Source organism: Engystomops pustulosus, chromosome 8 (genome assembly GCF_040894005.1).
Source record: "Engystomops pustulosus chromosome 8, aEngPut4.maternal, whole genome shotgun sequence".
NCBI lineage: Eukaryota > Metazoa > Chordata > Amphibia > Anura > Leptodactylidae > Engystomops > Engystomops pustulosus.
The window spans coordinates 26,825,123-26,839,244 of record NC_092418.1 but is presented as its reverse complement, the minus strand read 5'-3'; positions in this window follow the sequence as shown (position 1 = coordinate 26,839,244).

Genomic DNA, 14,122 nt, shown 5'->3' with positions numbered 1-14,122 from the left:
GGAGGCTGCGGCATCTGTGTTAGATAGAACTGAAGGGGTTAAAAGTTACATCGTAAAAGGGAAACTGTCTTAAAGGGGTTGTACTACTTTGTAATCTCTCTCCCATTGTTGTAATGGAGATAACATTGGAGAGGCAATATAGAGTTTTATACCGTTTATTTGTTCTTCATTCACAGTTTGCTGTTTTAACAAACTTTGCATAAATCAATAAAACAAGCAAATATAAGAAACCTGGAAATACACAGTGTCTTATCACAGATACATACTGGGGGGCATGTATTACTGGCGTTGTGCCAGTTTTTTGTTGGGTGTTTTTTTTGGTGTTGCTGCGCCATGTGTCTTATTATTTGTTGACACAACAAATTTAATTTTTTTCCCCTGGCACTCATACTGGGATTTTTTTTGTCGCACAATTTGGGTGCAACTTGTGAAACTTCCTGCTCTTCTAGTGTCTCTGAGACTTTTTTTGGTACAATTTTTGGTGCAAAATAAGACCAACCACAATCAAGTCTACCCAGCTCTATTTCACCTTTATGAATGTGGAGTCATTTCAGACACTTTCGGGCCTTGCGGCAATTTATTAAAGGTAATCTACCGTTTGCTTTTATGAATTATGAACCTTGAGAATGCTGTAGCTACACTGATCTGAGTGGTTTTGCTGAAAAAACAATTATAAAATTGTGTTAATGAGGCTCTTTCGCTCCTGTGGCTGCTCCGGCGCTTCTCCTCTTACCTTCAGCTTCAGAGAAAGCCGTATACACTGTCTTGTCCCTGACAGGCAGAAGTAATCAATCGCTGCACCAATCCCCCAGCTGCTGTGTATGAGTCATGCAGCTCAGGTTGTTTAGTCCTGTCTGAACAGTGCAGGCAGCTCCATGTATGTGGAAGTACTGTTCCAGTACTGCTCTGCTCTATTAAATAGCAAATATTCTATTTAATCCCGGAGTGTTATTCACATGGATACTGTTCAGTACTACTCTATAATGTCCTACATGCTGCTTCTGTTTGAATGAAAGAGAGTAAAGCAGCATCTATACTGTTTGACATCCTCCACATACGATCTCAGGGACACGTGACATGAACCCTAAATTGCTAAAAGTCATATAAACCATCCCAGAGTCTGCTTGAGAGTCGTGCACTTTAGGCTGCACACTGTTAGAAGTGTGAGAAGGGGCATTATATTGTGTAGGAGGGATATGCTGTGAGTCTAGTTGCCAAATCAGATTTATAGACTGTGCATAAAGTTTATAATTTGGGTAAATGTATATATACTGCCTAGATTAGTGCACTGGTGCTCTATAATCATCAATTCCCTTCCTTTACTGGCCGCTCTTAGAAGGTATTGCACTAATGTGAGAACTGCTGGCTGTATACAGAGCAATGTGCCGCAATGTGTGACAAAACACAGGAAATAGGGGAAAACGCTTGCGGTTGGTACAGCCTGTTTGGTGTCTTTTTGTTGCTCGAGTGTTACATGATATAGAGATAGGACAGATGTGTTTACTCTGCTGCGGGGTAAACATAAGCAGAATCCTATACACTACCATTTGTGACTGTAGCATGTATAGGGGACCAGAAGATGTCATATCTTCCTTCTTTTTGCTATTAGGGTTACAAAATACTGGTTCTATTTGAAGAGATCCATATGTTGCTTCACAGGAAAAAATGATGCAAATAAACTCTCCTCTTATCTATGGCTAATATTCCGATACATGTTCCAGGGCTCTTTTCTCATATATATATTGGGGCTTATTTACTAAGGGTCGGGGATCGCACTTTCGTCGGACTGTTCGGCGGTTTCGGGATTTGCGCAGCTTTGACAGGTATTTAACAGGGGTTTGGGCTGAGATTGGGTTGCACGTGATTGGATTGTGGCGCAGCTGCGCCGGCTTTCATGTGACAGAAATGGGGGGGGGGGGGAGGCGTCGGATGATCCGACTGATTCGGACTGAGCGTGGGATTTAAGATTCAAACTGTGTCGCAAGACAATGCACTTACATACACCAGGAAGAAGATGGTGAACTCCGGCGTACCTGAGCGGGGAAGCGACACATGCAGGATATTGGGCGCATGACCTTAGTGTATCTTATCATCCGACAATGCACTTTCCGTGAACTCCACAGAACAATCTACAAGTATGTTTTGGAGTGTGGCAGGAAACTGGAGGAAACCCACGCATTGGGGATTTGAGTCTTCCTTTCTGGAAAAGAGTTAAATGGGTTGTACCAATAATTATTTTATCAATTATATAACAATCTTAGTTCCCATTCACATGACCATATTGGAGCCTGGCCGGAAATTCACAGCCCCCAAAGAGGTCTATGGCACCCAGGGTCTCACCCCACCATGTACAAGCTGGGTGGGGATGTCCTATATTTTCCCAGATTTGCGGTGCGGCCGCTCAGCTTTCTATGTCAAGGAGGGGGATGAGGAGCCATTACTTTCCTTCTCCACCCTACCTTGTGCTTGCCCAGGATCCGGTCAGGGGGAATGAGACCTTAGGCTACATGCTTGTGTCACAGACGTGTTTTATATGTATTTTATACAGCTGTCACACGTATCAATGTTATGCAATGTTGTGATGCACCTTGCCGTTTTGTTTCATAAGTCTTGTGTGTTACATCCTGGGAAAATAAGTTTTCCAGGATGGGATAAGGATAACCAAGCCTCTTTAAACTACCTTGTAAGGCAGCTCCCTTGACATCAAGCATGACTTTCCGGAAGCCTAATGACATGATGCAGGAAAAAGACCAAACCAGTAAATCTATTCCAGAAGGAACAGATTCCCAACTGCAGACAGAACTGTGTCGTTGTGGTTGCATCTCTTCAGTACAGTGTAGGGAACTGAGTGAGAGGCTTGTGACTAGGGTTGGAAAGTAAGAGTTCTCTTTACGGAGACTTTGTCAATCAAGGTCGTCTTATAGGCGTGTGGAGACTTCTAGCCATTGACGCTCCGTTAGGGTATTCAGGGAAAATAAGCAAATATGTTTTCCAGGATGGGAACGGGAATACCACTCCTCTTCTAGCTACTTTGTAGGGAAGCTCCCTTAATATCAAACATGACTGTGTTACATCCACAAGGGTTTTTTTAAGCAGTTCTCATTCCTGGTAGTATTGCTTGTGACTTGCCATAGAAGTCTGTGGAGCTGTGGAAAATACTGATGCCACAAACAAGTGCCCTCCTCTTGCCCCCTGTATTTGTGGACCGGGTGCTGAGTAACACAAAATTAAGTGACAATGACATATTCTTACAGCCTTCCAAATCAGGTGAGACACTAACTAAAATTGTGTCCATACGGAGGAGAATCTGGAGGAAAAACAGGACACATACAGAGGAATAACTAGAATGGACCCCCACATTTCTTCAAAATTGGGGCTTTATTCTGCACATAAAGGGGCGTTCCAGCGCAGAGTCAGACCGTGCACCACATTTATTATTGTGATTCCACAGAAGTGTGTCATACGCTCTATGTTAAAGGTGCGCCCAAAAAAGTTGATGCATACTTCCTGAGCAGTGCAGGGGCGCCAGATTAACCCCTAAACGACCTGGCCCTTTTTTCTTTTTTTAATTTAGATTTTTCACTCCCCACCATCTATAACTTTTTTTATTTTTACAAGTAAAGATCTGTGTGACGGCTTATTTTCTGTGTAAAAAATTGCAATTCATAGTGATGGTATTTAATATTTCATGTCATGTACAGGCAGTCCCCGGGTTACATACAAGATGGGGTCCGATTGCAGTCTGGGACTATAGTAACATCCAGAGAGCTTCACCAGAGGTCAAAGGGGGCAGAGGGGTCCGTCTGTAACTATGGGTCGTCTGTAAGTCAGGTGTCCTTAAATAGGGGACCGCCTGTACTGGGAAGCGGGAAAAAAATCCAAATGCAGTAAAAAAAAAAAAAAAAAAACATTTGTGCCGTTTTCTTGTGGGCTTGGATTTTCACTCTGTGCCCAAAATGACGCGTCTCCTTTATTCTTTGGGTCGGTGCGATCACGGAGATACCATATTTGTATAGGTTTTATAATGTTTTCACCCATTTACAGAAATTAAAACCTCCTGTAAAATTTTTTTTTGAGATTTTGCCATCTTCTGGCACTAATAAGTTTTTCATACTTCAGTGTACAGAGCTGTGTGTGGTGTCATTTTTGCGATTTTTTTATGACGTTTTCAATGCTACCATTTTTAGGACTTACGACCTTTTGATCACTTTCTATTGAATTTTATATTTTTATCAAAATGGCAAAAAAGTGCCCACAGTATACAGCCAGCCGACCCCTGTATATTGGCAGCCAGCCCCCCACAGTATACTGCCAGCCCCCCCCTGTATATAGCCAGACAGCCCCCCCCAGTTTATAGCCAGCCAGTCCCCCCAGTATACAACCAGCCAGCCCCTCCCCAGTATACAGCCAGCCACCCCCTGTATAAGGGCAGCCATCCCCCCACAGTATACTGCCAGCCCCCCCCTGTGTATTGCTAGCCCCCTGTATATAGCCAGCCAGCCTTCCCTGTATATAGCCAGTCCCCCCCCAGTTTATAGCCAGCCAGTCCCCCCAGTATACAACCAGGCAGCCCCTCCCCAGTATATAGCCAGCCCCCCCGTATATAGCCAGCCAGTTCCCCCAGTATACAGCCAGCCACCTGTATTTAGCCGGCCAGTCTCCCCTGTATACAGCAAGCCAGCCCCCCAATATATAGCCAACCAGTCCCCCCAGTACATAACAAGCCTGCCCCCCCCCCCCAGTATACAGCCAGCCCCTGCCCAGCACATAAAAATAATAAACCATGTACTCACCTTTCCAACGCTCCCCCGCAGCTCCGCTACTTGATGCATTCAGTCCGGCCGGTAGTGACAGTTCTGTGCACACTGGCGGCTCACAGACTATGATGTTAGCCGCTTGTCTTTCTCCTGGTGGGTCATATGTCCAGTCCGCTCCTGTTTACTAATAACTGTGCAAACTGCACTAAATGCAGTTTGCCCGCGTAGTGTGCAGGGGGCGCCAGATTCATGATTTCTGGCGCACGTTCTTCATGAATCTAGGCGCTCCCTACACTGCCCCAACAGAGGACACCACTTTTTTTTGGTGCACATTGGGCGTGCAACACACTTCTGTCAAACTTTACATGACAAATATGGCGCACGATCCAATTGAGCACCAGAACTCCCCTTTTAGTGCAGAATTTTGTGTCGCATAAAGAAAAGTGCAGTCACGAATCAATTATGTTGTGTGCGCCAGAAATGTGTCACGAACACTTCTTGAATACCTCTGCAAGCACGGCCATTAGTAAATGTGGGGCATTGGGTTTTGGCTTGGTGCGGGCATAGAAAGGAGTAGTCCATCATGTTTTCCATTTTGAGACACAACATTGTTACTTTTTTTAAGTAAGAATTTTCCTTACTTTTCCTTTTGATTGTTTCATCTTTTTCCTATAGAGAATTGCAGATGTGACAACATGTGAGTAATGCCACAATTTTACCAACTCAAAGTGAATATGTGTATTTAATCCCAAGAACTTGATTTGAAAGAAATTTTAGTTGGATCTTGAACTGTCTGTAATACAATAATGCAGAATGACTGAATTCAGGCAAAAATTTATTTTTTTACCTGTAGGCACCTTACACTAAACTGCAGTTTTACTGAAATCCACTAGATGGCCTTCTATCATTTTTAAATCGTACATGTTCCTGAAATGTCACGCATTTGTGTCATACTGACTGTGATCAACTTAGATTTTTTTTAGCTACATAATGACTGTTGTTTTTTCAATTTTGGATGTCTTTTGATGCTTCTGGAATGGCTGTGGACATACTGCTGTGAAAAGTCTGCATCCATAATGCTGTGTGTGCCTAAGACTACCAGCACATGAATGTAACAGGGGCTGTGACATGGCCACACAATTTGCAACCAAATCACGTCCGCCATAGAGGTCTATGGCACCCAATCATGGTGTGGTGAGCACACAGTGGGGCACATGTATAATAAGTCCGGCTTTGTCCTTTTGTTTTTTGGGACTTTTCTTGGCTTTCCTGCAGGTCAGATGTATCTTAGCCGTTTTTCCTTATTGATACATGTGGCGTTTGGTCTTTAGTGAATTTGCAACTTTTTAAAACAAATGTCCCAAAAAGTCTCCAAAAGTCACAATCAGTTCTGAGCTAATTTTTACGCCTGGTCAGGGGCAGCCGTAGATTTGCACCAAAATTTGTTGTTTTATAAAAAAAAGTTGCAACTGTCACATCTGGTTTCAGGTGATAACTCAGGAAACACTGCAGAAAACTAGACAATGGCAAACTTTGAAGGAAGACTCTCTTAGGCGCAAAAAATAATTCGCAAATGAGCACATGAACCATGAAAAGTCTTAAACATTAAAGAGAAAGGCAAACCAAAGTTTGCTACATGTGCCCCACAGTGTCTAACCAGACCATTATCAAGCCAGGCAGAGGTACCCTCTTTCCCCCTCACCACTTTCTCCACCCGGCCATGTGCTACACCCGGGTTCGGGCCCTGGTATTGCAAAACTAAATTCCTCTCCATTCCATAGAGGAGCAATGTTGGCCAATAACATGTGTTGTAACATTTATAATGCCAGGAGAGAGCTGGTTGGATAAGAGAGCTTGCCACCTCACATGGGGAGTTCATAAAACCCCTTGTGGCTGAAAAGTTCCAGAGTTCAGTCCAGGGGCTTGAGCAGTGCAGGAGAGTTCCCTGAGAAGCACCAGTGTCTGTGGCACGCTGCCCTGATACACCAGGCCCAAGCAGACCTCCACCCATAGGAGTCTGCCCTACCTTGGATTTTCACCAACGTTGCCTCTGAGTGATCCCTGTGCCAGGCTGTTTACCATCAAGGGCACCCCATCCTCCATCATCAGGAATCCCTATCTACACATCGGGGTTATTCCAGCTTGAAACCTACACCTTCAGCCTCTCCCTCCATTTTCTTGTACTTTCCAGCTGCCGGAGACCTGCCAGGCTGTGGGCGAGGCCTCCATTCCCTGGTACCTAGCACCGTGATCACTGGCGAGCGTTAGGCTGCGCTAGCCAGCCAGTCAGGTAACCAGGGCCCCGGCTCCCACATGCCATGAAAAAGGCCAGGCCTCGATGGGGGATGTTGCAATTGTATTGTTTTCTTTTGGACCTTGAACAATGAGGGATGTTAGGAGCATAGACTATACTGGGTCCAAGATGGCTCTACAATGTTAGTTCCTTGGTATAAGGCGTGTACTGACTGTTCTTTTCTTTATGGACAGCATTGGGTGCCATCTTAAATCAAATGCTCACCAGTGAGTGCATGTACCATCCTGCACTACTTGATGAAACCTTTTCCGCTGCTGAAGGTATCATCAAACAGGTGAGAAGTTACTTGTAGAACACTTGTGTATTATATACAATGATGTCTCATAGACTCTTGTGTTGTGGGCAGCTCAGAGGTCATTATAGTCTATAATTTCTCATTACTTTTCTAATTTTCAGCTCCAACAGAGAAATCCTGCCCGGGAACCAATGGTAACATCCGTAGCCATCCGTTTATTCCTTTGGATGCACTTACCATACATTCATGAAGTAAGTGTTAAGTATATGAATAAATGTAGCTAAATATTTGTCAGGATCAGTGGTAGTGGATCCTCTGTACCACCGTGGATAATGATGTAAGCCGACACCTGGGAACGGAGTCTAAGTGGTACCCGGTTTTCACCAGAGCCCGCCGCAAAGCAGGTTGGACTGCAGCGTGGTACCACCAGGCCAAGACGAAGTACAGAATCGTAAGGCAAACTCGTGGTCGAGGACAGGCAGCACAGGATCAGAGTCAGGGACGTAGCGGAAGAAAAGGACAGGCAGCACAGGAGAGAGGTCAGGAATGGAATCGAGGTCACAACGGGAAATGAGGATAATCGCACAGGGCATCAGGAACACAGCTTTCTCCAAGGTTATGAGGCACAAAGATCCGGCAGGAGACACTGGAATGGGCTGGAATTTATCAGGGCAGGCGGCAGGCCAGCGGCAATTAGCGGCACGCTGGCCCTTTAAATTTCACAGAGCCAGCAGAGAGATCGCCGCTGGAGTGGTGAGTTTCCATGGAGGCTGGCCGGGGCAGACGGAGGTCTCCCAGGTCACAGGGGCATCTGTGACAATATTACACAGCATCTGATTAAATAAGGACTGTTGGCCACCTGGGCTACATTCAGTCTTGGTCCAGGTTTGAGGGTAACAGAGAGTACAAGTAATTTCACAATTTGTATCAAAGGGGCAGGAAGAGCTGTGTTTATCTGATAATCTGATATATCTCATATTCTACAGAGATTCAGTTCAAGACATTTTCATGTATTTTGTAGCAGAGCAATAGATTGTTAAAACCAAAGGTTCATCGCCCAAATCTATCAGATTAGATTCTTAGAACATGTTTTTGTTCAGTACATCTAGTCTCCTGTGACTCAAACAATAAACCACTGAAGGAAGGCGTCTCATAGAACAGACAGTGTAGCTAATGTTTCATTATTAGGTTCATGAGTGAAAACAAGAGATAAGCCAGGAAGGTAAAGTAACGGCAATGTAATGATACTAGTAAAAAAGCAATGGATGGTTATAGGAGCAAAAGAAGCCGGAGCCTGGGGGTCACTGCTGGGTAGATATCTTGGCCACCAAGATCTTTCTTAAGTTACATTCCCAGCAAAAAGGTGCAAAAAGTCCTATCTTCTTGCATGAAACTACAATCAATAGTGGATGATAATACAGGCAGTTTGGGGACCTGTGGCCACCCAAACCACCCAACACATTTTATACTGAGAAGGACCTTCACCCATCAAATCCTCCCATCTGTTCCTGTTCTCAATACACATGTAAACCAGAGCCATTGCAGGACCTTGGAAGGTCCTCCAAAGGTCCTCAAGATTAACACATCCTCCATTCTCCTGATTCTAGTACCAGATGTAGGAAGTGATTCCAGACTTGTAGGGACTATAATATTCATACAGCCCAGGGCACATGGTGGTCTTAATCTGTGAAGTTAGGACCTATATGGCCGTATGTCTATAGTCGTGAAGGGGTTAAGAAAGGATCAGCATGTAAGTGGGTTGAAAGTGGTTCTGGCCACCATCTCAAGAAAGAATGCTACCATATTGATTCTGGCTCCATCACTTTTGGTAGCCATTGATCCTGTTGAGGGAGTCTACCTTTCGCTATTTTTTGTACTGTAAAATATGTGGAACATCCCCCACTGGGGCCTGGCCTTTCTTCTTTTCTGCAAAATTGTGGCGCGGCTTGTGAAGCAGACACTTTTCCAGCTCTCCGATTTTTCCGACTCATTTTGGGCACAATTTGTGGAGCAAAATTAGAGAAGCTAAAAGTAGGTCTAGTAAGTTCTATTACTTTTTGCCTGTGCACAAATTCATTAATCTCTTGCCCCACAAACTTATATCCCACTGAAAAATATAGCACGGTTCTTGTGGCACCCTGTACCCAAATTGATAAATGCCCCTCCTTGACTTTTATCTTTCTCTCACTGCTTTATTAATCAAATAAGGTGGGGAGGTTTCTGGAGCTGCATGCAGTTACCCATTTTCTGTTGCGCTATCGGTAATTATTAGTGTAATAGAGATTCTGATCTGCCCATTTAATGGAAACCTGATATGGTTCTGAGAAAGACTGAGACATTACTAAGCTGCTGGGCTCTAAACCCCACTGACATTCACACTAAATGTGAGTTACTTCAAAGAAAAGGACATACACAATGAGGGACATGTATCTTTATTTTTGCTTGTTTTTTTTTCTTTATTTTTTGTGACTTTTTGTGTTTTTGTGACTTATGTATCTTCATTTTCCTTATGTATCACTACTTTTCACTTATGTATCACTTTTTTTGCGTACCTGGTTTAGGGTAGGTGCAGAGGAAGGATTTTTTTTTCTCTTAGACTCTATTTTAACATGTAAATTGGAATTAGTTGCCATACTTTAAGGCTGCGTTCACATGTGGCGTTTACATTGCATTTTTAAACCCTTTGCAGAAACACATGCATTTTACATTTTACCATGTGTTTGGCTGGTTAGAAAGTGTTTTTTCTTTATTTCTGGATGTGTAAGCAGCTGTGTTAACAGGTTCATGGCTGCTTACACTTTCAATAATAAAGAGAAACGCTTTCTAACCAACCAAGCGCATGGTAACATGTAAAATGCATGCGTTTCTGCAATGCTTTGAAAAACGCATCCTGAACGCCATGTGCGACCGCACCCTCATATGTCATCATCTCCATGGGGTGTGAATAGCGTGCTTAAAAATGCAGGACACGGCCTCAAATTCAAATTCTCAGGTGGCTTGTGTCCAGGTTCATTTGAGATACAGGCGGTCCCCTACTTAAGGACACCCGACTTACAGACAACCCATAGTTACAGACAGACCCCTCTGACCTCTGGTGAAGCTTTCTGAATGCTTTACTATAGTCCCAGGCTGTAATAATCAGCTGTAAGGTGTCTGTAATGAAGCCTTATTGATAATCCTTTGTCCCATTACAGCAAAAAATGTTTAAACTCCAATTGTCACTGGGGCCAAAATTTTTTTTGTCTGGATCTACAATTATAAAATATACAGTTTCGACTCACATACAAATTCAACTTAAGAACAAACCTCCGGACCCTATCTTGTACGTACCCGGGGACTGCCTGTATTTGCAAGAAAAAGTTTAAAAAAAAAATTTAAAAAAAGGCACGCCTGCCAGGAGAGGAAAAACTAAACATGTATCACAAGAAAAAAGACATGATCATACATAAGGTGCAAAAAAGACCAACCAAAAGTCTCAATTATACACCAAAATAAAAAATAGATACCGTACATGTCCCCTAATGAATATATTTTATAAACCAAATGCCGGTAGGGTGGTATTTGGCCCCATTTACAAACCTTGTGGTATTGCCACATTACTGATTCTAAAATTTAATCAACCGGGTATCATATCCTGACCTTAATTCAACATCCCCTGCAGTTCTGATCATTTCTAGAACATAAGAATTCAGCAATGATGCAGCCAATTATAAGCGACAGGGGCAAAGGTCTAACTGCTATGGTAACCAGGTACCATGAGTACAACATACTACATGAATGAAGATGACCAGGCCATGGTTTAATGTCTGAATTTGCAAGGACTAAATGAATTTCCTTAAGTCTAAACTTAAGAATCCACAAGTCTTCTCCCAGGCACTCAAAGTAGTAAAAAATGATCCTTTTATTATTAAAAAGGTACAGTGACACACAAACGCTTTAGATTACAAGATCTTAGTCACGTTCTTGTAATCTTCAGAGTTCAAAACGCATCACTCTATGCTACTTAATGGGGCACATTTACTTACCCGGTCCTGTTGCGATCCCCGATCCGGCCGGTCCGACGAGGATGAAGTCCGGCCCGATTCACCAAGATCGTGCGCCTGATATCCTGCATGTGTCACTTCCCCGCTCAGGTCCACCGGAGTTCACCTTCATCTTCCCGGTGTATGTAAGTGCGTGTCTTGTGACACAATTAGAATTTTAAATCCCGCACCCAGTCCGAATCAGTCAGGTTGTCCGACGGCCACGCCCACCGATTTGTGTCGCATGAAAGACACCCCTGAGGAAGTCGTTCTTATACGACGAAACGCGTGGGGAGCCTGCCACCCTCGTCCACTTGTGCCCTCCTTGACTGCCTATAGGTTCGCCATTTGTATTACAGTCCTCTCCTCGGTATCCATCCATGTTTTTGTCATGCTTACCTGGTAGCAATATTTCTGTACTTTCTCACGGACCCCGAGGTTGGTACAATTAGCCTGGCATGTTTACATGGTTAGGGGACCTATCTCACCTTTTGGCATCTAGCAATTGAGCATTTATCCTACTGTCGGGTAGTTTACAGTTCACTATACTGGGTGACTGTATGATTTCATGTACCGTATATATTCCGGCGTATAAGACGACCAGGTGTATAAGACGACCCCCCTACTTTCCTGTTTAAAATATAGAGTTTAAGATATATTCGCCGTATAAGACTACCCCCTTTCCAACGGATACAAAACACCGGTAAAAATTAAAAAAAAAAACAGATTTGAATTTAACATGGTCCTTTTTTAATTTAAATTCTTATGACATGCAGGTATATAGCAGGAAAACTGTCGCTAATAAACATAAGGCATACAACAACAACATTAGCATCGTCCATTTTACTGTAAATGTTACCATACTGTACCTTAAATTTTTATTTTATTAAATATTCCATGCCATGTACTCAGAAGTGGGAAAAAAATTCCAAATGCAATGAAAATGGTGAGAAAACGCATTTGCGCCATTTTCTTGTGGGCTTGGATATTACGTCTTTCACTGAGCGCCCCAAATGACATGTCTACTTTATTCTTTGGGTCGGTACGATTAAGGGGATACCAAATTTATAAAGGTTTTATAATGTTTTCATACATTTACAAAAATGAAAACCTCCTGTACAAAAATTATTTTTTTTATTTTGCCAACTTCTGGCACTAATAACTTTTTTATATTTTGGTGTACGGAGCTGTGGGTGGTGTCATTTTTTGAGAAATTTGATAATATTTTCAATGATATCATTTTTAGGACTGTATGACCTTTTGATCACTTTTTATAGATTTTTTTATATTTTTCAAAATGGCAAAAAAGTGCCATTTTCGACTTTGGGCGCTATTTTCCGTTACGGGGTTAAACGCATTGAAAAACCGTTATCATATTTTGATAGATCGGGCATTTTCAGACGCGTCGATACCTGATGTGTTTATGATTTTTACTGTTTATTTATATTTATGTCAGTTCTAGGGAAGGGGGGGTGATTTGAAATTTTAGGTTTTTTTTATTATTATTATTATTTTTTTTTAACTTTTTTAACTTTTTATTTATACTATTTTTCAGACTCCTTAGGGTACTTTAACCCTAGGTTGTCTGATCGATCCTACCATATACTGCCATACTACAGTATGGCAGTATATGGGGATTTTCCTCATTCATTACAATGTCAGCACATTGTAATGAAGGGGTTAAAACGAAATAGCCTCGGGTCTTCGGAAGACCCGAGGCTACCATGGAGACGGATCGGCAATCCCAGGTAAGATGGCGGCGCCCATGCTGGCACCGATCGCGGGTGTTACCGGTAAGCCTTTGCTGCCATATGCTGCAAAGACTTACCGGCTATGGAGAGGGCTCAGCCCGTGAGCCCTCTCTGTGCACCGGGACCCGACCGCCGCCGTGAATACACGGCGGGCGGTCGGGATTACCGGCGTATAAGACGACCCCAGAGAAGACAGAAGATTTTTCTGTCTTCAAAAGTCGTCTTATACGTCGGAATATACGGTACATAGTATTTTTAAATGATTTTAAATGTGTGTATTTTTTGATTGTCTGTCATTATTAACTATTTCAGTTTAATAAACTTGGATTTACGTTTTGTACTACATATGAGCCCTTAAATGCACTCTTTTTCTTGTGTTGTTTTCATGTTGGTATTTGTGCATTGGCTCAAAAAATATTATTTGGCTGTGCTACACCCACCTTTGTTATTACATGTCGCATGAAAGTCAGCGCGTTTGCACCAAAATCCGATTGCGTGCGCCAAAAACCTGTGTTAAATGCATCACAAATCAGAAATAGTCCGGAAACCCAACGGAAATGTGGTCCGCGGACCCTTAGTAAATGTGCCCCAATGTGTGTCTTCGTACTTTTGAAAAATGGGACAGAGCCTTAAAGGGAACCTATCAGCAGTAACTCACCTAATAAACCACAACTAGTATGTTGTGAAGCAGATCAACACCTTCCTGATCGTATTTCTTTCAAGACCCAGATTGATGGCATCATCCAGAAAATCTACTTTGAAGTGAGATGTGAATTGTTTGTATAAAATCAAGGAGGCGGAAAGTTTAACACTGAAGTCAAGCTCTCTCTTCTTCATGACACCCCATTTACTGTAATTGATGGACCTGCATCCAGATATCACTAACCAGATCTCCTGAAGTCTGATGCACAATGTCAATCACAGAGGAGGAGGCGTTCAGAGCTCCCTATCCTGACTTCAGTGTTCAATCATTCTCCTCCTTAACTAAATACATTCAATTAACATTTCACTTCAAAGTTGATTTTCTGGATGAAAGAGGCACG